This window comes from Pseudophryne corroboree, chromosome 8 (assembly GCF_028390025.1).
Source record: "Pseudophryne corroboree isolate aPseCor3 chromosome 8, aPseCor3.hap2, whole genome shotgun sequence".
In the NCBI taxonomy this organism is placed as follows: domain Eukaryota; kingdom Metazoa; phylum Chordata; class Amphibia; order Anura; family Myobatrachidae; genus Pseudophryne; species Pseudophryne corroboree.
This window is the reverse complement of record NC_086451.1, coordinates 201,939,466-201,964,897: the sequence shown is the minus strand read 5'-3', so window position 1 is coordinate 201,964,897 and position 25,432 is coordinate 201,939,466. Positions and strand designations below refer to the sequence as shown.

Here is a 25,432-nt window from a genome sequence, read left to right as displayed (position 1 = left end):
AATACTAGGTATGGCATTGTGCAGTATAGTGCCTTCCTTGTCTTTTCAATCCTATATCAACTTGATTTTTCTTAATATCCTAAAAGTTTGAATAAATCCATCGTCTCTAAAACCGTAAGCATAGCATTGTTCTGTACATTGCGTCATTGTGCTGTCTGATGCCTACCTGGCATTTTCAGTCCTATAACCTGCTTGCTCTTCCTAAATCCTAACAATTTCTGTTTCAGAATGTAATGCGTCGCTAAAACTATGTGCTGGCTGTTGTGCCATATGGTATGACATTGTGCTGTATGGTGCTTTCCTAACATTTGGAGTCCAATATCCAGCTTGCTCTTAATAGTTTTCATGTCAGAATGTACTGGTTCTCTAAAACTATATGGTGGTGTTGGTGTAGCATGGCAATGTTCTGTATGGTGTCTACTTAAAGTTTTCACTCCGATTTCCAGCTTGCTTTTACTTAATATCCTAATACAGAAATTCTCATACTTGGTTTTCAAGGCACCTTAATGGTCCAAGTTTTAAGTATATCCAGTTCTGTAAGGTGCCTTGCATTATGGCACCATGTGATATGTTGACTTACTGTAGGGTGTTGTGCGTTTCGTTTAAAATTGTTTGTTTTATATTGTTTACAGACTTTACTTACTAGTATTGTTTCCACTTCTCACTAGGGCAGATACTCTATTGAATGTTGAGGTTTTTGGGTACCTGAAAGAAAGTGGTTTGCTTCATCCATTAGCAAATTTACAAGAGGAAGCAAATGTCTTCAAACACGGAGGACAGCTGTGTGGGTGACATTAAAAGCGAGCATCAGGATCCAGTGCTGCAGACTATTGTGTCTTCATAGCTGCCGGACTCAATGTATATTGATTTCAGTGCACAGGTAAATATCTTTTGTATTCATTTTACATAACTATATTCCTTTCATATTGGAATAGTTTGTATTGCTGTGTGTAACATGTTTAGATGGTTGTATTGTGCCGTGCTGAAATTGTCAGCCCATTTTTTTTTAGCTTGCTTTCATTTAAAATCCTAATAGTTTGCCTCTCTAAAACTATGCGGTGCTGTACCGTATGGCATGGTACTGTGCATTTAGGGTGCTTTTGTACCATTTTAAGTCCCTATCCAGCTTTCTTTTTCTTTATATCCTAATAGTTTGAATATCTGGGTAAAACCTGTATTCAGCATCCCTACAACCAGTAGACTTAATTGCTGCTTGCGCCTCTAGGATAAGCTTGCCGTCACCATTAGTATAGCATCATGCTGTGCCGTATAATGCCATGCGGCATAGCATTGTGCTATATGGTGCCTTCCTGACATCTGTCCCATTTGCAGCTTGCTTTCATTTAAGAGACTAATAGTTTGTATATAAGAATGTAATAGATCTCTAAAACTATGCTGTGTTATATGGCATGGCAATGTGCGGTATTTGGTGCTTTCGTACCATTTTAAGTCCCTATCCAGCTTCCTTCTTAATATCCTAATAGTTTGAATATCTGGGTTAATCCAGTATTCAGCATCCCTACAACCGTTAGACTTAATTGCTGCTTGCGCCTCTAGGGTAAGCTTGCCATCACCATTAGTATAGCATCATGCTGTGCCGTATAGTGCCATGCTGCATAGCATTGTGCTATATGGTGACTTCCTGACGTCTGCCCCATTTTCAGCTTGTTTTCATTAAAAATCCTAATAGATTGCCTCTCTAAAACTGCGATGCTGTACCGTTTGGCATGGTACTGTGCTGTTATGGTGCTTTCGTACCATTTTAAGTCCCTATCCAGCTTGCTGCTTCTTAATATCCTAATAGTTTGCATTTCAAAATGTAATGCATCTCTAAAACTATGCTGTGTTATATGGCATGGTACTGTGCTTTTATAGTGCTTTCGTACCATTTTAAGTCCCTATCCAGCTTGCTGCTTATTATCCTAATAGATCGAATATCTGGGTTAATCCAGTATTCAGCATCCCTTCAACCGTTAGATTTAATTGCTGCTTGCGCCTCTAGGGTAAGCTTGCCATCACCATTAGTATAGCATCATGCTGTGCCGTATAGTGCCATGCGGCATAGCATTGTGCTATATGGTGACTTCCTGACGTTTGCCCCATTTTCAAGTCTACCTTTACAGTCTTAAGCATAGGTGCAAAATTAAAAGCAAATAAGTTGTCAAACTTATTTGGAATATGGATCCCTACATATTGTAAATGAGATGAGTTCCATTTGTAAGGAATGCACTGACAAGATTTTCGACTGTCATGGCCACAGATTTAGAATAATTAATCTTAAAATTGGATAGAGTATTAAAGTGATGGAGCTCTTGCATCAAACTTGGGAGAGAAATAATCGGATTTGTGATAGCAGCTAATAAGTTATCTGCGAAAAGACTTAGGGGTCTATTTACTAAGCATTGGATGGAGATAAAGTCCCAACCAATCAGCTCCTAACTGCCATGTCACAGGCTTTTTTAAAAAAAAATGACAGGAGCAGATAGGCTGGTACTTATCTCAATCCACTTTATCTCCATCCAAGGATTAGTGAATAGACCCCTTAATTTATACTCCTGAGTTCCCAATTTTACCCCTGAGATATCCGGATTCACCCTGATTACCCTTGCCAGTGCTTCCATGCACAGCACGAAAATCAGCAGTGATAGAGGGCACCCCTGCCTCGTACCATTTGTGATGTGCATCACTTTAGACAGGATGCCATTAATCCTCACCCTGCCGACGGAGCTCTGTATAAAGCAAGAATCTTATAAAGAAATGTTTCCCCCAGACCCAGTTTTCATAAGACCCCCTCCATAAACTCCCAGTCAATGCTATCAAATGCTTTTTCTGCGCCGGTTGATAGAAGAACCATGGGTATATCATTGGTGATCACATGAGAGATCGGATCTATTGCCGTAATTGTATTATTCCTGGCCTCACGTCCTGGGACAAAACCCACTTGATCAGAATGGATGAGGCCAGTATGCAATGGTTTAAAGTGACCAGCCATCAGTTTGGCATAAAGTTTAATATCTACATTAAGTAGGGAGATAGTCCTATAGCTAGTTGCTAAACATGGGTCTTTTCCCTCTTTGGGGATTACAGCAATGTGCACAGAAAGAGATTGATTGGAAAACTGTGTCTGGGGTGAAATAACATTACATGCTTGTAGTAGCAATGGGGCTAATTAATCTTTAAAAGATTTATAATAGGCTATCAGGAAACCATCAGGTCCCAGACTTTTCCCATTTGGGGTCATCTTTATAGATTCTTTTACTGTAGCTCAGCTTCTGTAAATAGGGAGTCTAGAGCCTGTGTCACCAACTCGGGGAGAGAGGGAAAGTCAATGTCTTCCTGGAAATTCTGAATTTCAGCTTTACGATTCATTTATAGCTGTATCTGAATAGGTCTGGGTGAGGTTATATAACTCTAAGTAATAATCATGAAAAATGGTGCCAATTTCCTCATCCATGGCATGCATACATCCTGTTCTCTGTGCTCGGAGAGCCCTCACCTGGGCTTACTTGCGTATTAGCCCACCGAAAGTAAGTACGCCTACAACTATATGCCCTTTTAACCCCATCATTAAGCAGAGAATTTAAGGATGTTCTAGTGGCCTGTAATTGTACAAAATATTTGAGTCCCCTGAACTTTTATGGCCCATTTCTCTGACGTCCTAGTGGATGCTGGGAACTCCGTAAGGACCATGGGGATTAGCGGCTCCGCAGGAGACTGGGCACATCTAAAGAAAGCTTTAGGACTATCTGGTGTGCACTGGCTCCTCCCCCTATGACCCTCCTCCAAGCCTCAGTTAGATTTTTGTGCCCGACCGAGCAGGGTGCAATCTAGGAGGCTCTCCTGAGCTTCTTAGAAAAAGTTAGTTTTAGGTTTTTTATTTTCAGTGAGACCTGCTGGCAACAGGCTCACTGCATCGAGGGACTAAGGGGAGAAGAAGCGAACCTGCCTGCTTGCAGCCAGCTTGGGCTTCTTAGGCTACTGGACACCATTAGCTCCAGAGGGACCGAACACAGGCCCAGCCTCGGAGTCCGGTCCCAGAGCCGCGCCGCCGGCCCCCTTACAGAGCCAGAAGCAAGAAGAGGTCCGGAAAATCGGCGGCAGAAGACATCAGTCTTCACCAAGGTAGCGCACAGCACTGCAGCTGTGCGCCGTTGCTCCTCATGCACACCACACACTCCGGTCACTGAGGGTGCAGGGCGCTGGGGGGGGGGGGGGGGCGCCCTGAGCAGCAATATAAACACCTTAGCTGGCAAAAATACATCACATATAACCCCCAGGGCTATATGGATGTATATTAACCCCTGCCAGATTCCATAAAAATGCGGGAGAAAAGTCCGCGAAAAAGGGGCGGAGCTATCTCCTTCAGCACACTGGCGCCATTTTTCCCTCACAGCTCCGTTGGAGGGAAGCTCCCTGGCTCTCCCCTGCAGTTAATACACTACAGAAAGGGTTAAAAAGAGAGGGGGCGGGGCACAATTTAGGCGCAGTATACAATATATATGCAGCTATAAGGGAAAACACCTTTTTATAGGTGCTATCCTTGTGATATATAGCGCCCTGGTGTGTGCTGGCATACTCTCCCTCTGTCTCCCCAAAGGGCTTTGTGGGGTCCTGTCCTCTATCAGAGCATTCCCTGTGTGTGTGCTGTGTGTCGGTACGGCTGTGTCGACAGGTATGTGGAGGATAATGTGGTGGAGGCGGAGCGAATGCCTGTAAATATGTTGTCACCCCCTGCGGGGTCGACACCGGTGTGGTTGAACTTATGGAAGGATTACGTGAAAGTGTCAACTCCTTACATAAAAGGTCGACGACACGGAACAGCCGGCTACTCAGCTTGTGCCTGTTCCAGCGTCTCAAATGTCATGGGGGGCTCTAAAATCGCCCGCTACCTCAGATAACAGACACAGATGTCGACACGGATACTGACTCCAGTGTCGACATCGATGAGACTGGTGTACCCTCCAAATAGGTCCACCCGTTACAGGATTGAGACAATGAAAAATGTATTACACATTTATGATTATACCCCAGGTACCACATAAAAGGGTATTGTGTTTGGTGAGAAGAAAACTATTAGTAGTTTTCCTGCATCTGAGAAATTAAATGAGGTGTGTGAGGAAGAGTGGTCTTCCCCCGGTAAGAAATTGATAATTTCTACAACGGTTATTGGCAGCGTACCCTTTCCCGCCAGAGGATAGGTCACGCGGGGAAACACCCCATAGGGTAGGTACAGCGCTTACACGCTTATCAGAAAAGGTGGCACTACCGTCTCCGGGTACGGCCGCCCTGAAGAACCTGCTGATAGAAAGCAGGAGGTTACCTTATAAGATATGGTCACACACTAGGGCATTATATTGCGACCAGCCGTTGCTTCGGCATGGATGTGCAGTGCTCCCGCTGCGTGGTCAGATTCCCTGTCGGAAAATAACTATGGATAGGGACAATATTTTGCTGAAAATAGAGCATATAAAAGACGTGGTCTTATACATGCATGATGCACAGAGGGATATTTGCCGGCTGGCATCAAAAATAAGCGCTAGGTCCATTGCCGCCAGACGGGGGTTATGGACTTGGCAATGGTCAGGCGATGCCGACTCGAATCGGCACATGGAAGTTGCCCTATAAGGGGGTAAAACTGTTTGGGGATAGTTTTTCAGACCTCGTTTCCACAGCTACTGCTGGGAAATTAATTTTGTTGCCACAGGCTACCCCACAACAAAAGAAAGCACCGTATCATCAAGTACAGTCCTTTCGGCCCCAGAAAAGCAAGAGGGCTAGAGGCTCATCCTTTCTGCCGAGAGGCAAAGGTAGAGGAAAAAGCTGCAACACACAGCTAGTTCCCAAGAGCAGAAGTCCTCCCTGCGTCCGGTAGGTCCACAGCATGGTGCTGGGGCTGCTCAGGCGGACCCGGGTACGGTGGGGGCCCGTCTCAGATATTTCAGCGGACAGTGGGCTCTCTCACATGGATCCCTGGGTCCTTCAAGTAGTATCTCAGGGGTACAGGCTGGAGTTCGAGACGTTCTTCCCCCCGCCGTTTCCTAAAATCTGCCTTACCGGCACCTCCCTCTGCCAGGGAGACGGTGTTGGTGGATATTCAACACTATAATCACAACAAGTGATTGTCAAGGTGCCCCTCCTTCAGCAAGGAAGGGGTTACTATTCCACAGTGGTTGTGGTACCGCAACGGTTCGGTGAGACCCATCTTGAAATTAAAATACTTGAACTTTTATATCAGAAGATTCAAGTTCAAGATGGAATCGCTCAGGGCGGTTATTACGAGCCTGGACGAGGGGGATTACAGGGTCTCCCTGGACATCAAGGATGCGTACCTGCATGTCCCCATTTACCCCCCTCACCAGGAGTACCTCAGATATGTGGTACAGGACTGTCACTATCAGTTCCAGACGCGGCCGTTGGAGTTGTCCACGGCACCGAAGGTCTTTACCTAGGTCAGGCCTGGCCAACCTGTGGCTCTCCAGATGTTGTGAAACTACACATCCCAGCATACCCTGCCACAGTTTTAGCATTCCCCAATAGCAAAACTGTGGCAAAGCATGATGGGACTTGTAGTTTTTAAACAGCTGGAGCGCCACAGGTTGGCCAGGCCTGACCTAGGTAATGGCCGAAGTGATGATACTCCTTCACAAGAAGGAAGTTTTTATTATCCCGTACTTGGACGATCTCCTGATAAAGGCGAGGTCCAAAGAACAGTTGGTAGTGGGGGTAGCACTCTCTCGGGAAGTGCTACAACAGCACGACTGGATTCTCAATATTCCAAAGTCACAGCTGGTCCCGACGACACGTCTTCTGTTCCTGGGAATGTTTCTGAACGCAGACCAGAAAAGAGTGTTTCTTCCAGTGGAAAAAGCCGAGGAGTTGTCATCTCTAGTCAGAGACCTCCTAAAACCAGGACAGGTGTCGGTACATCAAGGCACACGAGTCCTGGGAAAAATGGTAGCTTCGTACGAAGCATAATTCCATTCGGAAGACTCCACGCAAGGACGTTCCAGTGGGACCTGTGGGACTAATGGTCCGGGTCCCATGTACAGATACAACAGCGGATAACCCTGTCAGCAAGAAACAGGGTGTCGCTGCTGTGGTGGCTGCAGAGGGCTCATCTACTAGTGGGCCGCAGATTCGGAATACAGGACTGGGTCCTGGTGACCACGGATGCCAGCCTTCGGGGCTGGGGTGCAGTCACACAGGGAAGAAATTTCCAAGGAGATTTCGCTTCACATAAATATTCTGCAGCTAAGGGCCATTTACAATGCCCTAAGCCAAGCAAGGCCCCTGCTTCAGAACCAGCCGGTACTGATCCAATCAGACGACATCACGGCGGTCGCCCATGTAAACAGACGGGGCGGCACAAGAAGCAGGATGGCGATGGCAGAAGCCACAAGGATTCTCCGATGGGCGACCTACACCCAGGAGAATGGGGACTTCATCCAGAAGTTTTCCAAATGCGGGTAAACCGTTGGGAATGACCACGGGTGGACATGATGGCGTCCCGCCTCAACAAGAAGTTGAAAAGATATTGCGCCAGGTCAAGGGACCCTCAGGCGATCGCTGGGGACGCTCTAGTGACACCGTGGGTGTACCAGTCGGTTTATGTGTCTCCTCCTCTACCTCTCATACCCAAGGTACTGAGAATAATAAGAAGGCGAGGAGTGAAAACCATACTCGGGGTTCCGGATTGGCCATGAAGAGCTTGGTACCCGGAACTTCAAGATATGCTGGCAGAGGACCCTTGGCCTCTGCCGCTCAGACAAGACCTGCTGCAGCAGGGACCCTGTCTGTTCCAAGACTTACCGCGGCTGCGTTTGACGGCATGGCGGTAGAACACCGGATCCTAAAGGAAAAGGGTATTCCGAAGGAAGTCATCCCTACCCTGATCATAGCCAGGAAGGATGTCACCGCAAGACATTATCGCCGCGTTTGGCGAAAATTTGTTGCTTGGTGGGAGGCCATGAAGGCCCCGACGGAGGAATTTCAACTATGTCGATTCCTGCACTTCCTGCAAGCAGGGGTGACGTTTGGGCCTCAAATTGGGGTCCATCAAGGTCCAGATTTCGGCTCTGTCGATTTTCTTCCAGAAAGAACTGGCTTCACTGCCTGAAGTTCAGACTTTGGTTAAAGGAGTACTACATATTCAGCCTCCTTTTGTGCCTCCTGTGGCACTTTTTGGATCTCAACGTGGTGTTGGATTTCCTAAAGTCGCATTGGTTGAGCCACTTAAAACCATGGAGCTAAAGTATCTCGCGTGGAAAGTGGTCATGCTGTTGGCCTTGGCCAGGCGTGTGTCAGAATTGGCGGTTTTGTCATGTAAAAGGCCTTATCTGATTTTCTGTATGGATAGGGCAGAGTTGAGGACTCGTCCTCCGTTTCTCCCGAAGGTGGTCTCAGGTTTTCACTTGAACCAACCTATTGTGGTGCCTGCGGCTACTGGGGACTTGGAGTATTCCAAGTTGCTGGACGTAGTCAGGGCCCTGAAATTTTTTTTTTTTTTCCAGGACGGCTGGAGTCGGGAAAACTGACTCGCTGTTTATCCTGATGGCACCCAACAAGCTGGGTGCTCCTGCTTCTAAGCAGTCTATTGCGCGCTGGATTTGTAGCACTATTCAGCTGGCGCATTCTGCGGTAGGATTACCGCAGCCTAAATCAATAAAAGCCCATTCCACACGGACGGTGGGCTCATCTTGGGCGGCTGCCCGAGGGGTCTCGGCTTTACAACTTTGCCGAGCAGCTACTTGGTCAGGGGCAAACACGTTTGCAAAATTCTACGAATTTGATACCCTGGCTGAGGAGGACCTGGAGTTCTCTCATTCGGTGCTGCACAGTCATCCGCACTCTCCCGCCCGTTTGGGAGCTTTGGTATAATCCCCATGGTCCTTACGGAGTTCCCAGCATCCACTAGGACGTCAGAGAAAATAAGAATTTACTTACCGATAATTCTATTTCTCGTAGTCCGTAGTGGATGCTGGGCGCCCATCCCAAGTGCGGATTGTCTGCAATACTTGTACATAGTTATTGTTAACTAATCGGGTTCTTGTTGTGAGCCATCTATTCAGAGGCTCCTCTGTTATCATGCTGTTAACTGGGTTTCATATCACAAGTTGTACGGTGTGATTGGTGTGGCTGGTATACGTCTTACTCGGGATTCAAAATCCTTCCTTATTGTGTACGCTCGTCCGGGCACAGTATCCTAACTGAGGCTTGGAGGAGGGTCATAGGGGGAGGAGCCAGTGCACACCAGATAGTCCTAAAGCTTTCTTTAGATGTGCCCAGTCTCCTGCGGAGCCGCTAATCCCCATGGTCCTTACGGAGTTCCCAGCATCCACTACGGACTACGAGAAATAGAATTATCGGTAAGTAAATTCTTATTTTCTAATGATTTAATTTTAGGCAAAAGAGCCTCCCTACATTCTATTTTCTGTTTCTTGAGACAAAATCTCATCTGGATGCAACACCCTCTGATGACACACTTATAGGCTTCCCAAATTGTTAGGGAGATGTCAGCAGTCATATTCGAGGCAATATATTCTTCTATGATCTCCAGAAGCTGAGTTTTACAATGGGGATCCGTGAGAAGTTGTTCGTTTAGCCTCCGGTGCCATTGCCGAGATAAATGCATAAAATTAGGGTGACCGCATGATCCGATGCTGTAATCTGACCAATTCATGATTCAAGCATTGCGTCCAAACAATAATGACTCACAGAATACAAAAATAATCTACATTTTATTCTTCCCCACACAATATGTATTCATGACTGTATATAGTCCCTCTCTGCAGGGTGTAATAGCCTTCAAGAATCAATTAGTTTAAACTCATGTAAGATTGCTCTAAAATGCTTCACCTTCTTAAGAGAGGATCGAGGACCCCTAGTGGATGTGTCAATGGGTGGTTCCAGAGCCCAATTAAAATCTCCTCCCATTATCAGCATCCCTTCAATGTGGGACTCAATAGACTCTAGGGCCGTAAGGAGGAACCAAGTTTGTCACCTATTAGGCATGTATAAATTAACAAAAAAATACAGCTGTAAAGTAATTGTTGCCTTAATAGGCCTCTACCATCACCAACTGGGACCTCTAACACATCAGAGAGCTGGAGGTGTTTGGAAAACAAAATATCAACCCCCCTGGCCTTGGCACCTGTGAAGTTGCTAAAATATCATGTTGGACAGTATCGGGGAAAATAAAGATAGAGAAGCTCCCCTTTTAAAATGTGTCTACTGTAAAAATGCAATATCTATGTTGTCTGTGTGCAAAGTATGCAAACAGACAAGACCGTTTTTCAGGCACATTGAGACCATTGACATTGTTTGACAGTAACTTTAACATAGTCATTTAAAAAAAAAAAAAAAAAAGATATTCAATCCACTGAAGGAATACCTTACTTCCAGGCCGGGTTGTAAGAAAAAAGGCAAGAAAGAGAAAAGAGGAAAAATGATGGAGGGCAATGATGATGATGGAGAACAAAAGAACAGAGAAATTGATCCTTCTTGGGAATATCGTTTGAATGATAATACGCATAAAACAAATGAAAATAGCATTAGAGTCCTGCAGCATGGACTCTGAGACTTAGCATACTCTGTTAAAGATGTTATGGAGACCCAGGTTGGGTCCATAGTCAACTTATTTGCAACAGAGACAAAAATGGGGGTTTTAGGGGGTAAAGGTGACTTGTGACACCAATATATTCCCTACAATTATAGGGATCTTGAAGAATAATAACACCATCGCAAACATTCCTCATATCAATATTATGCTGAGAGTGAACCCAATGACCTATTAAATAACGTACCCTTTTCCACAACTTTTGAATTAAGAGATCAAACTCTTATGAGAAAAAGAAAGAATATATAAGAATAAAGGAAAAGGAAACTGAGAAGAAAATCAATTCTAGCACACTCTAGATGAGAGTGAAATATTATTACTTATAATATTATCATAAATATTCCAACAACCCTCAATGAGTAACACCATCAACTGACTCAAGGAGGGGGAAGAGAAGGCCTTCCATTACTTAGAAAACCTAGGCACATTATAAAATAAGAATACAAGTGTTGTAAGAATAGACTCTTTTCAGGTGACTTCAGCATCCTTTGTAGCCTGAGAATTATGGGGGTCATTCCGAGTTGATCCTAGCTGTGCTAAATTTAACACGGCTACGATCATTCACACTGACATGTGGGGGGATGCCCAGCACAGGACTGGTCCGCCCCGCATGTCAGTGTTACCCCCGCAGAAGTGCAAAGGCATCGCACAGCGGCGATGCCTTTACACTACAAGAGTAACTCCCGACCAGTGCAGCTTTAGCGTGCTGGCTGGGAGCTACTCGTCGCTCTCCGGCCCACAGCGGCTGTGTCTGATGTCATGCAGTGACCACGGCCCGCCCCCCAACAGCCCAGCCACGCCTGCGTTGGCCGGACCGTGACGCCGTCCAGCACCTCCCACCCAGCGACCACCTCTGCCTCAGAGGTGATCGCTAGGCAACGACGGCTGGCATGCATGTGGCACCGGCACGTGCAGTTCCGATCGCTGCGCTGCGAGAAACTGCAGCGAGCGATCGGGTTGAAATGACCCCCTGTGTCTCCTTCTCCTGGAGGTACGAGGCGTCTGCTATCTCTCTCTCCCCGAGGTTGAGGCATTATTGGTGAATTAAGAAGATCAAGCCAATTGGTAAAGACAACGAAGGAAGTCCTAATGAAGTACAAAATGATGTTGTACTCTTAGTAGATCCTTCATGTGTGACTAGAATACTGAGGGGATATCCCCAGCAAAATTTTAAATTTTTCTTACACAGTTCCTCGGTAAGTCTACCAAGTAAGTGTTGCAATGTGTGCTAAGAAAGGTCCTGAAATATTTTAATAGAATTGCCGTTAAAGTCTATTTCTTTGGCTCGGCGAGCATTCTTTAAGATCTTCTCCTTAACCGTAAAGTAATGTAGACTGCAAATTATGAATATGGGACATTCCGAAGACAAGACTTTGGGGTGCAAAGCCATGTGGTCACGTTCAAACTGAATCTCATTATTGGGGTCTGCCTCCAATAGCTCATTGAAATTTTTTTTAAGGGCATCTACTATACCCTCTTGCAAAACATTCTCTGGAACTCCTCTAACTCTCAAATTATTGTGAGAACCCCTGTTGTCCAAATCATCAAGCCTCATTTGCATGTCGAGCAATAATTGACATCAGTCAGTTTAAAGTCTATTGATTCTGTATGTTCTTCCAGCACTCAATTAGCTATATGAGTTAGGTCCGACTGAATAGAAACCAGACGGATCTTGACTGTCTCCTCTATCCTCTGTTCTAGAGATTGCAAATCATGCTGCATTTCTTGTCTAGTATGGGGAAAGTGCAGGTGAGTCAATATTTCTGTAATCTCTGTGGTCACCATTTGAGATTGCCATCAGATCCTTCAGGGGCCATTGAAGGTGAGGCTTTATTTGCAGCAGTCCATTCAGCAGTAGCTAAGACTCCGAAAAGGTTCTGAAAAGCAGCTGTAGGGCTGGATTTAACAGGGGTGGCTGCAGGTGTTTTATTTGCATGTTGTTTCGTCATAAGGCCATTGGGGAAATTCCCTCACATATAGGTTGGTTAAAAGGAAGAGTTTGTACTCGATAAGAAGATGTCACTTATCACGGTCCCCCCATTAGAGTGTGTACTTATTCATGACCAAGCAAACATCTCATGTCTTAAAGATTACAGTCCCAGCACATTGATGATGTAGTGACTTTGATTTGGAAGACAACAATTATCTTAGTAGAGCAGCAGTATTCTATCCGGCTATCAATAAAACCACCAAACAGAGTTGTGAGAAACAGCAATGGTATAGGTTGCTCCACATAATAATATGGGCATTATTGCTAAAGCTGGCACATTTCTGAAGGAGCAGATAGGTGGAGGCCACTAATCACGGTCCTGCCAGTAACTGTGACATCCATACAAGCCTCCAATTATTTTCCCCCACAGAGCAGACTGTAAGGGGTAGCACCCAAGGTGGCCGGCATTCAACTATATGTACCAAGCAAAGACGGCGCATGATTTACACGTGTGAGTCTTGGTACGCTATATTTGAAAATTCTCTGCACCCTTGAAAAAGATACCTTGATGTGTTTATCACTGGTGGTGTTGCTTTTCTTTATGCCAAAACTTTGAGGATATATGGTACAACTTAGAAGACAGAATTACTTACCAGGAAAACCGAGTAAAGATACCTTGATAGGAATTTTTCCACATCATCAAGAGTGAGTTGGGGTACGCTGTGTGCAAGTGAACAACACATTTGAAAGAAACCTTTATATACTTCATATCCCCCCTTTTCCTGTGAGTTTTTGGGTACGCTCTACATATTGATGTTTTATCCCCTTCCTATCGGTCTTTTCAACGCACTCCAAAGGTGAATAGACACGACATTTGATGGCATAAAGATACCTTTATATGCATATATCCACCTATCACTGAGTGAGTGGGGTACGATGGATTTGGATATCTAAGTCTACTCATCCAAAGACATTTTTTCATCCATTTATTGTTGTGAAATACTACACATTGGTTGTCCTGTTATTTTTCTCTGTTACATATCTACGAGTCGGATTCCACACACTTAGAAAGCTGGACACAGACATCTGAGTCCGCACATCCAATCATGAACGTACTTTCTTCCTTTTTTTGTTGTTTGCGCTGTGTGTACTAGGAAGGTTTATTTTTGTTGTATCTATATGTACCAAGCAGTCTTAGAGCTGCTGGCCTTAACCAGCTAACACCATCAGTGAAAATTCTGGCCCCTGGATGGGGTAAACTATAATAATTGGCAAGCAGCATTAAGGACTGGTATATGCTCCCTAATGGGTCTCAGGCCGCTGCATCTCACCACATGGCAGGCACCAACCTCTCACCAGCGGTGTCATCCTGGATCAGCGTGGGTTCCCAGGTAATCCTCCACTCCATCTTAGCCAGTGGGGGGTCAGCAGCAGGTGTTCCAGGTTGCAGCAAGAGTCCACGTCCTGGTCTGTCTGACTGGAAATGATGGAAAGTCTTCCACTTGAGCCCACTGACTCACTGCACTTGCAGGGCCCCAGCGCCAGGAGGCCTCAGAACGCAGCACGAGACCACCCATATCCCAGAGTCCGGATGTCCGAGGCATCTCTACTAAAGACAGCGAGCTCCTAATGTGCTTCTTAAAGAAGCCCAGCACCTCCGGTGAGAAATGGCCAGGTTTGTACTTGAGGCTGCAGATTTTCCCTGTAGAGTAGGCCACAATCTGCAAGGACACTGCTGGCATGTCTCCCTGCTTCGTGAACCTCACCCTCTACTGTATTCGGCTAGCCGGGAGAACAGGGGGGGGGGGGGATGGGCACTGCGAAGGACTTCTGGCACAAGTAAATATAAGGTAAATCAAGGTGTTGGCCAGGAGCTCCCTGAGTTTGCTTCCTCTCTGTATGTCCACTAGGCCACGCCCCACCAATGTTTTTTAGACTTGAATGCCTCATTCCTAGTATGCATTATCACTGGAAAACTGAATGAAAAAGTACCAGGTTAGCAGCAGTGTGGAAAGTGCTGCAGACTTTGAGTTGCAGAAACCTGCTAAGTGACATGAACACCAAACTATGAAGCTATGTATTTTTTTTATGGCTGAGGCTGTAAATTATATTCCAACCAAAAGTTTGTTTTTGGTGAATAAACTTCTGTCACAGCATCTCAATGCAGGATCGTTTGACTTGTCCCTCCCTACAACAGTACAAACCATACCTTCTCTCTGGTGGAAATCCAGCAATAGTGGTGGAGATGCAGTTGGTAAACTGATGGTATTTCCCACCTTCTGTGCACCCCTGCTGGTGATCCTCACTATTGGTGCCCGGAAGCAAATGCTGCCATTGGACCATGGAGTTTCGCTACTGTTGAGTGGAATTATACTTCAAAGTCTTCCCCAGTAAAGTAATGTAGCTAGAGTTGAAGATATGCTGATAAGGTTGTCCTGCAGCTATTCAGAACATTTTGACTTTATCTTTTCCATTAAGCAGAAGTCTGTGTTAAAGACAAATTAAAGGAGGCACCTCCCCATAATTAAGTAAATAATCACAGACGGCTAAAACAGGTTTTGTCTGTAGTTCTTCAGATGTCAACATAACATTAGAAACATAAGAGCAATGTAAGAGAGACAGAGGACATTAGCTGGTAGTAGTGGTAGCAGCATCTGTATAATACGAAATATCCTTCTTAAACTGGAATTGGAACACTTTATCAGAGCTGATGTCAGAAGGAGAGATTATTGAGTTTCTAACTATCTCAATGGCAAGGACAACAGGTAAGTTAAATTCATTCATTCATTAATTTGTGTTATCTAATATTTACCATATATATTTATTAAATATTCAGTAGTTATTTTAACACCTTAAATATTTTAATGCTATATATTATATTTACAGTGAACCACATAAAGAAACAATTAAATATTCTGTACTCTGTTTAGTACTGTATGTGCTTAATGTGGGAAAGAAAGGCTTCTAAGTCTGCATGAAATTGCTGGAATCCAGGAGAGTTTTTAAGCCTGCAAGCAGGTCCCGCTCCATCTCTTTGACTGGTATATCCCAGTCTTGTATCATTACTGTTCTAGCGTATTACTGTTTTAGTCCTGATTGTGAAAATATTAAATGAACACTTTTTAGCTTCCATCTGCAAGTACAAAAAAACCTTTCCCATTAACACAACACCTCCACATACTTGTCCAACATCATTGAACACATTATTGAGCTTTTTAGAGAAATTCACCTGAAAACATACAGTATTGTATGGCGGGGATCAGTACTAAATGCCGCCGGTCGGAATCCCGGCGGTCGAAATACCGACGCCGGAATCCCGACCACACAATCCCGACAGGGGTGGCGAGCGGAACGCAGCCACTTGCGGGCTTGCTTCGCTCGCCACGCTGCGGGCACGGTAGCGCATCCCGTATGGCGGTCACAAAATTATATTTAGTATTGTATGGCGGTCTCTAAAAAAAGCTCTTAGTATGGTAGGGTGGTCATTACATTTCTCCATTTCTCTCAGTATTGTAAGGCAGTTACAAATTGACTCTTCTTAATGTCTAGCATCACAAATATGGTCTGTATTTTTGTTTACTCTGCACATGCGTCAAATGAGCAGTACAAAGTCGCATGAATATGCATCCATGAGCAAGCGGGAACAAGTTAGTGGGAAATGGTCTGCTACTGGACAGAGAGCACTGAGTAGCACAATAAAACTATTTTTCATAGGTATGACATAGACGCGTCATTCATTTTTCAAAGTTCAAGGCCCGGCATGGAAGTGGTGGTGGGGGGGGGGTGTTGCGCCAACATCTTTCTCTTGCCTCACGGCAGTAGGAATTAAGTTATGACACTGCATCACTTGCAAACCTTTTGAAATTTTGCTGCATTGCCTTTTAATACATGTCTGTTTACACTCAGGACTATCTCCAAATTATTACTACAGCTGTGTACGGACCTTCCCTATCCCTATGATTGGTCTGATACCAGTCACATTATTAGTAAAAGCTTGCAGCAGTCCTCCCCTGGGTACAAAACAGATGCATTTATATTTCCAGACTTCTCTGCCTTACCCTCCAGTCTACCAGTAAACATTACCTATGTGAGAACACCCCAGTGGCAAATACAGGATTTCTAGAGGGGGGTTATCAAATGCAATCCACAGTCTCCCAGTCTCATACTCGGAACCTAGTAACGACCCTGGATATTGGTCATTTTATATACTGTATACTATTTGGCATACAGAATTAATATTTAAAACTATAGATGGTCGACAGGATAGGCTGTATCAAAAATATATAAAACACGTAAATAAGATAAGTGGTCAGGAAAAGGTTAAACATGCCATAATAAACAAATATAATAATAATTATTATTATTATTATTATTATTTTATTTATATAGCGCTCTTTCTCCAACAAGACTCAATAGATTCAATAGAACTAGTACCGCACTTTCGACACACCAATTCTTCCATCTCATGGTAAGGCTTCTGTCTCTTCTTCTTGGTAGGTACTCTCTGGTCCATTGCACTGATTGAAGACTCAGATCCACACACACAGCAAACTTTGTAGAAGAAGCTGCTACCACTTGTCATGTGCATCAGCTCTGCTCTGTTCCTTAAACTGCATGATGTGACAGCAGCACTAGTAATCACATTATATACCATTGCTATTGTTTTCATAATTTTAGCCATGTGCCAAGAGAAGGCAGGTTCTCAGACAACTGGAACCCCCCCCGCATTTGGTAATGCACCACATTACACATTATAGCCTACATAAGCCCCTTCCAACATAAGTAAGATATGACTGTAACATATACTGTACAACTCTGGTTCTCCTATAAAAGTGTACACTTAATTCCAGACACTGCGAAAACAGGAAATATACCATTTTACCTCCCAACTATTTAGCATCACTTATAAGGATTTCAAACTTGCATGTGAAAGGGGTCGTGACCTCATGCCAGCTGTGTCACACCTTTGGTGTGAGATGCTTAGGGGGCATGACTATGTATAACACCACTGTTTCTTATCATGATAATGGCAAGCCCAGCACTCCAGAAGCTGCTGTGATGTCCATTCAGCACTACTCTGATGGTAGAACAGCAGTGACAGCGTGTGTGTGTCCCCCCCCCCCCCCCCCCCGCCCCCCCATACTAACCCAGTACCTGGTATACTGCAGGAGCTAGTGGCCAGAAAGACAGTACCTGAAAAGCAAAACTGTCCTGTTTAAAAGGTATGACATCTGGTCTGCAAATGTTTGAATGTATTTCATAAATGAAATATATTTCTAAAATTCAAATTCTTGTTTCGAGTAAAGCAGTTTTGGAATGTATCATAGGTGAGGGTACTGGCACAGTTTGGAAAGTGGTAGTGGATTAAAATGTATTTAGGGCCTAATTTATGGTTAATTGGAAAAGCAAAATGTTCCTCTAATGGGCAAAACCATGTGCACTGCAGGGCGGTCAGATATCATGTGCAGAGAGAGTAAGATTTGGGTGGATTATTTTGTTTCAGTGCAGGATAAATACTGGCTGCTTTATTTTTACACTGCATTTTTTGTTTTAGTTTGAACACCCTCCCCCCGCCCAAATCTAACAATCTGCACCTGTTACATCTGCCCCACCTGCAGTGCACATGGTTTTGCCCATTAGAGGAACATTTTGCTTTTGCAATCAACCCTTAATTAGGCCCTTAGTGCAGACAAGAGTTGTAAGTACAAGATTGCTGTCAGTGAAAAGGGAAAACAAAATAATTTCAGTAATGCTATTAACATGTGTACACACATAATTATTAGTGATGTGCACCGGAAATTTTTCGGGTTTAGGGTTCGGTTCCGCGGCCGTGTTTTGGGTTCGAACGCGTTTTGGCAAAACCTCACCGAAATTTTTTTGTCTGATTCGGGTGTGTTTTGGATTCGGGTGTTTTTTTCAAGAAACCCTAAAAAACAGCTTAAATCATAGAATTTGGGGGTCATTTTGATCCCATAGTATTATTAACCTCAATAACCATAATTTCCACTCATTTTCAGTCTATTCTGAACACCTCACACCTCACAATATAATTTTTAGTCCTAAAATTTGCACCGAGGTAGCTGTGTGACTAAGATAAGCGACCCAAGTGGCCGACACAAACACCTGGCCCATCTAGGAGTGGCACTGCAGTGTCACGCAGGATGGCCCTTCAAAAAATTACTCCCCAAACAGCACATGACGCAAAGAAAAAAAGAGGCGCAATGAGGTAGCTGTGTGACTAAGATAAGCGACCCAAGTGGCCGACACAAACACCTGGCCCATCTAGGAGTGGCACTGCAGTGTCACGCAGGATGGCCCTTCAAAAAATTACTCCCCAAACAGCACATGACGCAAAGAAAAAAAGAGGCGCAATGAGGTAGCTGTGTGACTAAGATAAGCGACCCAAGTGGCCGACACAAACACCTGGCCCATCTAGGAGTGGCACTGCAGTGTCACGCAGGATGGCCTTTCAAAAAAATACTCCCCAAACAGCACATGACACAAAGAAAATTGAAAGAAAAAAGAGGTGCAAGATGGAATTGTCCTTGGGCCCTCCCACCCACCCTTATGTTGTATAAACAGGACATGCACACTTTAACGAACCCATCATTTCAGCGACAGGGTCTGCCACACGACTGTGACTGAAATGACTGGTTGGTTTGGGCCCCCACCAAAAAAGAAGCAATCAATCTCTCCTTGCACAAACTGGCTCTACAGAGGCAAGATATCCACCTCATCATCATCCTCCGATTCATCACCCCTTTCACTGTGTACATCCCCCTCCTCACAGATTATTAATTCGTCCCCACTGGAATCCACCATCTCAGGTCCCCGTGTACATTCTGGAGGCAATTGCTGCTGGTGAATGTCTCCACGGAGGAATTGATTATAATTCATTTTAATGAACATCATCTTCTCCACATTTTCTGGAAGTAACCTCGTACGCCGATTGCTGACAAGGTGAGCGGCGGCACTAAACACTCTTTCGGAGTACACACTGGAGGGAGGGCAACTTAGGTAGAATAAAGCCAGTTTCTGAAAGGGCCTCCAAATTGCCTCTTTTTCCTGCCAGTATACGTACGGACTGTCTGACGTGCCTACTTGGATGCGGTCACTCATATAATCCTCCACCATTCTTTCAATGGTGAGAGAATCATATGCAGTGACAGTAGACGACATGTCAGTAATCGTTGGCAGGTCCTTCAGTCCGGACCAGATGTCAGCACTCGCTCCAGACTGCCCTGCATCACCACCAGCGGGTGGGCTCGGAATTCGTAGCCTTTTCCTTGCACCCCCAGTTGCGGGAGAATGTGAAGGAGGAGCTGTTGACGGGTCACGTTCCGCTTGACTTGACAATTTTCTCACCAGCAGGTCTTTGAACCTCTGCAGACTTGTGTCTGCCGGAAAGAGAGATACAACGTAGGTTTTAAATCTAGGATCGAGCACGGTGGCCAAAATGTAGTGCTCTGATTTCAACAGATTGACCACCCGTGAATCCTGCTTAAGCGAATGAAGGGCTCCATCCACAAGTCCCACATGCCTAGCGGAATCGCTCTGTTTTAGCTCCTCCAATGCCTCCAGCTTCTTCTGCAAAAGCCTGATGAGGGGAATGACCTGACTCAGGCTGGCAGTGTCTGAACTGACTTCACGTGTGGCAAGTTCAAAAGGTTGCAGAACCTTGCACAACGTTGAAATCATTCTCCACTGCGCTTGAGACAGGTGCATTCCATCTCTTGCACGCCCCTGTCGTTTTTTAAATAATTCTGCACCACCAAATTCAAGGTATGTGCAAAACATGGGACGTGCTGGAATTTGCCCAGATGTAATGCACGCACAATATTGCTGGCGTTGTCCGATGCCACAAATCCCCAGGAGAGTCCAATTGGGGTAAGCCATTCTGCGATGATCTTCCTCAGTTGCCGTAAGAGGTTTTCAGCTGTGTGCGTATTCTGGAAAGCGGTGATACAAAGCGTAGCCTGCCTAGGAACGAGTTGGCGTTTGCGAGATGCTGCTACTGGTGCCGCCGCTGCTGTTCTTGCAGCGGGAGGCAATACATCTACCCAGTGGGCTGTCACAGTCATGTAGTCCTGAGTCTGCCCTACTCCACTTGTCCACATGTCCGTGGTTAAGTGGACATTGGGTACAACTGCATTTTTTAGGACACTGGTGACTTTTTCTGAGGTCAGTGTACATTTTCGGTATCGCCTGCCTAGAGAAATGGAACCTAGATGGTATTTGGTACCGGGGACACAGTACCTCAATTAAGTCTATAGTTGGCTCTGAAGTAACGATGGATACCGAAACCACGTTTCTCACCGCCCAGGCTGCCAAGGCCTCAGTTATCCGCTTTGCAGCAGGATGACTGCTGTGATATTTCATCTTCCTCGCAAAGGACTGTTGGACAGTCAATTGCTTACTGAAAGTAGTACAAGTGGTCTTCCGACTTCCCCTCTGGGATGCCGATCGACTCCCAGCAGCAACAGCAGCAGCGCCAGCAGCAGTAGGCGTTACACTCAAGGATGCATCGGAGGAATCCCAGGCAGGAGAGGACTCGTCAGACTTGCCAGTGACATGGCCTGCAGGACTATTGGCTTTCCTTGGTAAGGAGGAAATTGACACTGAGGGAGTTGGTGGGGTGGTTTGCGGGAGCTTGGTTACAAGAGGAAGGGATTTACTGGTCAGTGGACTGCTTCCGCTGTCGCCCAAAGTTTTTGAACTTGTCACTGACTTATGATGAATGCACTGCAGGTGACGTATAAGGGAGTATGTTCCGAAGTGGTTAACGTCCTTACCCCTACTTATTACAGCTTGACAAAGGCAACACACGGCTTGACACCTGTTGTCCGCATTTGTGATGAAATAATTCCACACCGAAGAGCTGATTTTTTTTGTATTTTGACCAGGCATGTCAATGGCCATATTCCTCCCACGGACAACAGGTGTCTCCCTGGGTGCCTGACTTAAACAAACCACCTCACCATCAGAATTCTCCTTGTCAATTTCCTCCCCAGCGCCAGCAACACCCATATCCTCATCCTGGTGTACTTCAACACTGACATCTTCAATTTGACTATCAGGAACTGGACTGCGGGTGCTCCTTCCAGCACTTGCAGGGGGCGTGCAAATGGTGGAAGGCGCAAGCTCTTCCCGTCCAGTGTTGGGAAGGTCAGGAATCGCAACCGACACAATTGGACTCTCCTTGGGGATTTGTGATTTCGAAGAACGCACAGTTCTTTGCTGTGGTTTTGCCAGCTTAAGTCTTTGCTTTTTTTCTAGCGAGAGGATGAGTGCTTCCATCCTCATGTGAAGCTGAACCACTAGCCATGAACATAGGCCAGGGCCTCAGCCGTTCCTTGCCACTCCGTGTCGTAAATGGCATATTGGCAAGTTTACGCTTCTCCTCAGACGCTTTTAATTTTGATTTTTGGGTCATTTTTTTACTGATCTTTTGTGTTTTGGATTTTACATGCTCTGTACTATGACATTGGGCATCGGCCTTGGCAGACGACGTTGATGGCATTTCATCGTCTCGGCCATGACTAGTGGCAGCAGCTTCAGCACGAGGTGGAAGTGGATCTTGATCTTTCCCTATTTTCTCTGACGTCCTAGTGGATGCTGGGAACTCCGTAAGGACCATGGGGAATAGCGGCTCCGCAGGAGACTGGGCACATCTAAAGAAAGCTTTAGGACTATCTGGTGTGCACTGGCTCCTCCCCCTATGACCCTCCTCCAAGCCTAAGTTAGATTTTTGTGCCCGACCGAGCAGGGGTCAATCTAGGAGGCTCTCCTGAGCTTCTTAGAAAAAGTTAGTTTTAGGTTTTTTATTTTCAGTGAGACCTGCTGGCAACAGGCTCACTGCATCGAGGGACTAAGGGGAGAAGAAGCGAACCTGCTTGCAGCCAGCTTGGGCTTCTTAGGCTACTGGACACCATTAGCTCCAGAGGGACCGAACACAGGCCCAGCCTCGGAGTCCGGTCCCAGAGCTGCGCCGCCGGCCCCCTTACAGAGCCAGAAGCAAGAAGAGGTCCGGAAAATCGTCGGCAGAAGACATCAGTCTTCACCAAGGTAGCGCACAGCACTGCAGCTGTGCGCCATTGCTCCTCATGCACACTTCACACTCCGGTCACTGAGGGTGCACGGCGCTGGGGGGGGGGGGGGGCGCCCTGAGCAGCAATATAAACACCTTGGCTGGCAAAAATACATCACGTATAACCCCCAGGGCTATATGGATGTATATTAACCCCTGCCAGATTCCATAAAAATGCGGGAGAAAAGTCCGCGAAAAAGGGGCGGAGCCTATCTCCTCAGCACACTGGCGCCATTTTTTCCTCACAGCTCCGTTGGAGGGAAGCTCCCTGGCTCTCCCCTGCAGTTAATACACTACAGAAAGGGTTAAAAAGAGAGGGGGGGGGGGCACAATTTAGGCGCAGTATACAATATATATGCAGCTATAAGGGAAAACACCTTTTTATAGGTGCTATCCCTGTGATATATAGCGCCCTGGTGTGTGCTGGCATACTCTCCCTGTCTCCCCAAAGGGCTTTGTGGGGTCCTGTCCTCTATCAGAGCATTCCCTGTGTGTGTGCTGTGTGTCGGTACGGCTGTGTCGACAGGTAGGATAATGAGGTGGAGGCGGAGCGAATGCCTGTAAATATGTTGTCACCCCCTGCGGGGTCGACACCGGTGTGGTTGAACTTATGGAAGGATTACGTGAAAGTGTCAACTCCTTACATAAAAGGTCGACGACACGGAACAGCCGGCTACTCAGCTTGTGCCTGTTCCAGCGTCTCAAATGTCATGGGGGGCTCTAAAATCGCCCGCTACCTCAGATAACAGAGACAGATGTCGACACGGATACTGACTCCAGTGTCGACATCGATGAGACTGGTGTACCCTCCAAATAGGTCCACCCGTTACAGGATTGAGACAATGAAAAATGTATTACACATTTATGATTATACCCCAGGTACCACATAAAAGGGTATTGTGTTTGGTGAGAGAAAACGATTAGTAGTTTTTCCTGCATCTGAGAAATTAAATGAGGTGTGTGAGGAAGAGTGGTCTTCCCCCGGTAAGAAATTGATAATTTCTACAACTGTTATTGGCAGCGTACCCTTTCCCGCCAGAGGATAGGTCACGCGGGGAAACACCCCATAGGGTAGATACAGCGCTTACACGCTTATCAGAAAAGGTGGCACTACCGTCTCCGGGTACGGCCGCCCTGAAGGAACCTGCTGATAGAAAGCAGGAGGTTACCCTATAAGATATGGTCACACACTAGGGACATTATATTGCGACCAGCCGTTGCTTCGGCATGGATGTGCAGTGCTCCCACTGCGTGGTCAGATTCCCTGTCGGAAAATAACTATGGATAGGGACAATATTTTGCTGAAAATAGAGCATATAAAAGACGTGGTCTGATACATGCGTGATGCACAGAGGGATATTTGCCGGCTGGCATCAAAAATAAGCGCTAGGTCCATTGCCGCCAGACGGGGGTTATGGACTTGGCAATGGTCGGGCGATGCCGACTCAAATCGGCACATGGATGTTGCCCTATAAGGGGGTAAAACTGTTTGGGGATAGTTTTTCAGACCTCGTTTCCACAGCTACTGCTGGGAAATTATTTTTTTTGCCACAGGCTACCCCACAACAAAAGAAAGCACCGTATCATCAAGTACAGTCCTTTCGGCCCCAGAAAAGCAAGAGGGCTAGAGGCTCATCCTTTCTGCCGAGAGGCAAAGGTAGAGGAAAAAGCTGCAACACACAGCTAGTTCCCAAGAGCAGAAGTCCTCCCTGCGTCCGGTAGGTCCACAGCATGGTGCTGGGGCTGCTCAGGCGGACCCGGGTACGGTGGGGGCCCGTCTCAGATATTTCAGCGGACAGTGGGCTCTCTCACATGGATCCCTGGGTCCTTCAAGTAGTATCTCAGGGGTACAGGCTGGAGTTCGAGACGTTCTTCCCCCAGCCGTTTCCTAAAATCTGCCTTACCGGCACCTCCCTCTGCCAGGGAGACAGTGTTGGTGGATATTCAACACTATAATCACAACAAGTGATTGTCAAGGTGCCCCTCCTTCAGCAAGGAAGGGGTTACTATTCCACAGTGGTTGTGGTACCGCAACGGTTCGGTGAGACCCATCTTGAAATTAAAATACTTGTACTTTTATATCAGAAGATTCAAGTTCAAGATGGAATCGCTCAGGGCGGTTATTACGAGCCTGGACGAGGGGGATTACAGGGTCTACCTGGACATCAAGGATGCGTACCTGCATGTCCCCATTTACCCCCCTCACCAGGAGTACCTCAGATATGTGGTACAGGACTGTCACTATCCGTTCCAGACGCGGCCGTTGGAGTTGTCCACGGCACCGAAGGTCTTTACCTAGGTAATGGCCGAAGTGATGATACTCCTTCGCAAGAAGGACATTTTTATTATCCCGTACTTGGACGATCTCCTGATAAAGGCGAGGTCCAAAGAACAGTTGGTAGTGGGGGTAGCACTCTCGCGGGAAGTGCTACAACAGCACAACTGGATTCTCAATATTCCAAAGTCACAGCTGGTCCCGACGACACGTCTTCTGTTCCTGGGAATGTTTCTGAACGCAGACCAGAAAAGAGTGTTTCTTCCAGTGGAAAAAGCTGAGGAGTTGTCATCTCTAGTCAGAGACCTCCTAAAACCAGGACAGGTGTCGGTACATCAATGCACACGAGTCCTGGGAAAAATGGTAGCCTCGTACGAAGCATAATTCCATTCGGAAGACTCCACGCAAGGACGTTCCAGTGGGACCTGTGGGACTAATGGTCCGGGTCCCATGTACAGATACAACAGCGGATAACCCTGTCAGCAAGAAACAGGGTGTCGCTGCTGTGGTGGCTGCAGAGGGCTC

The 25,432-nt window shown here is 46.0% G+C and overlaps 1 protein-coding gene across 1 annotated transcript in view; it reads left to right on the top strand.

Annotated features, from left to right (window-relative positions):
• Positions 1-722: 722 nt before the first annotated feature.
• Positions 723-25,432, top strand: part of LOC134949810 (uncharacterized) — a 160,372-nt gene continuing 135,662 nt past the window's right edge. The window contains exon 1 of the mRNA XM_063938534.1: positions 723-880. The gene's annotated coding sequence lies outside the window, so the exon portion shown is untranslated. The remainder of the gene's footprint in view (positions 881-25,432) is intronic.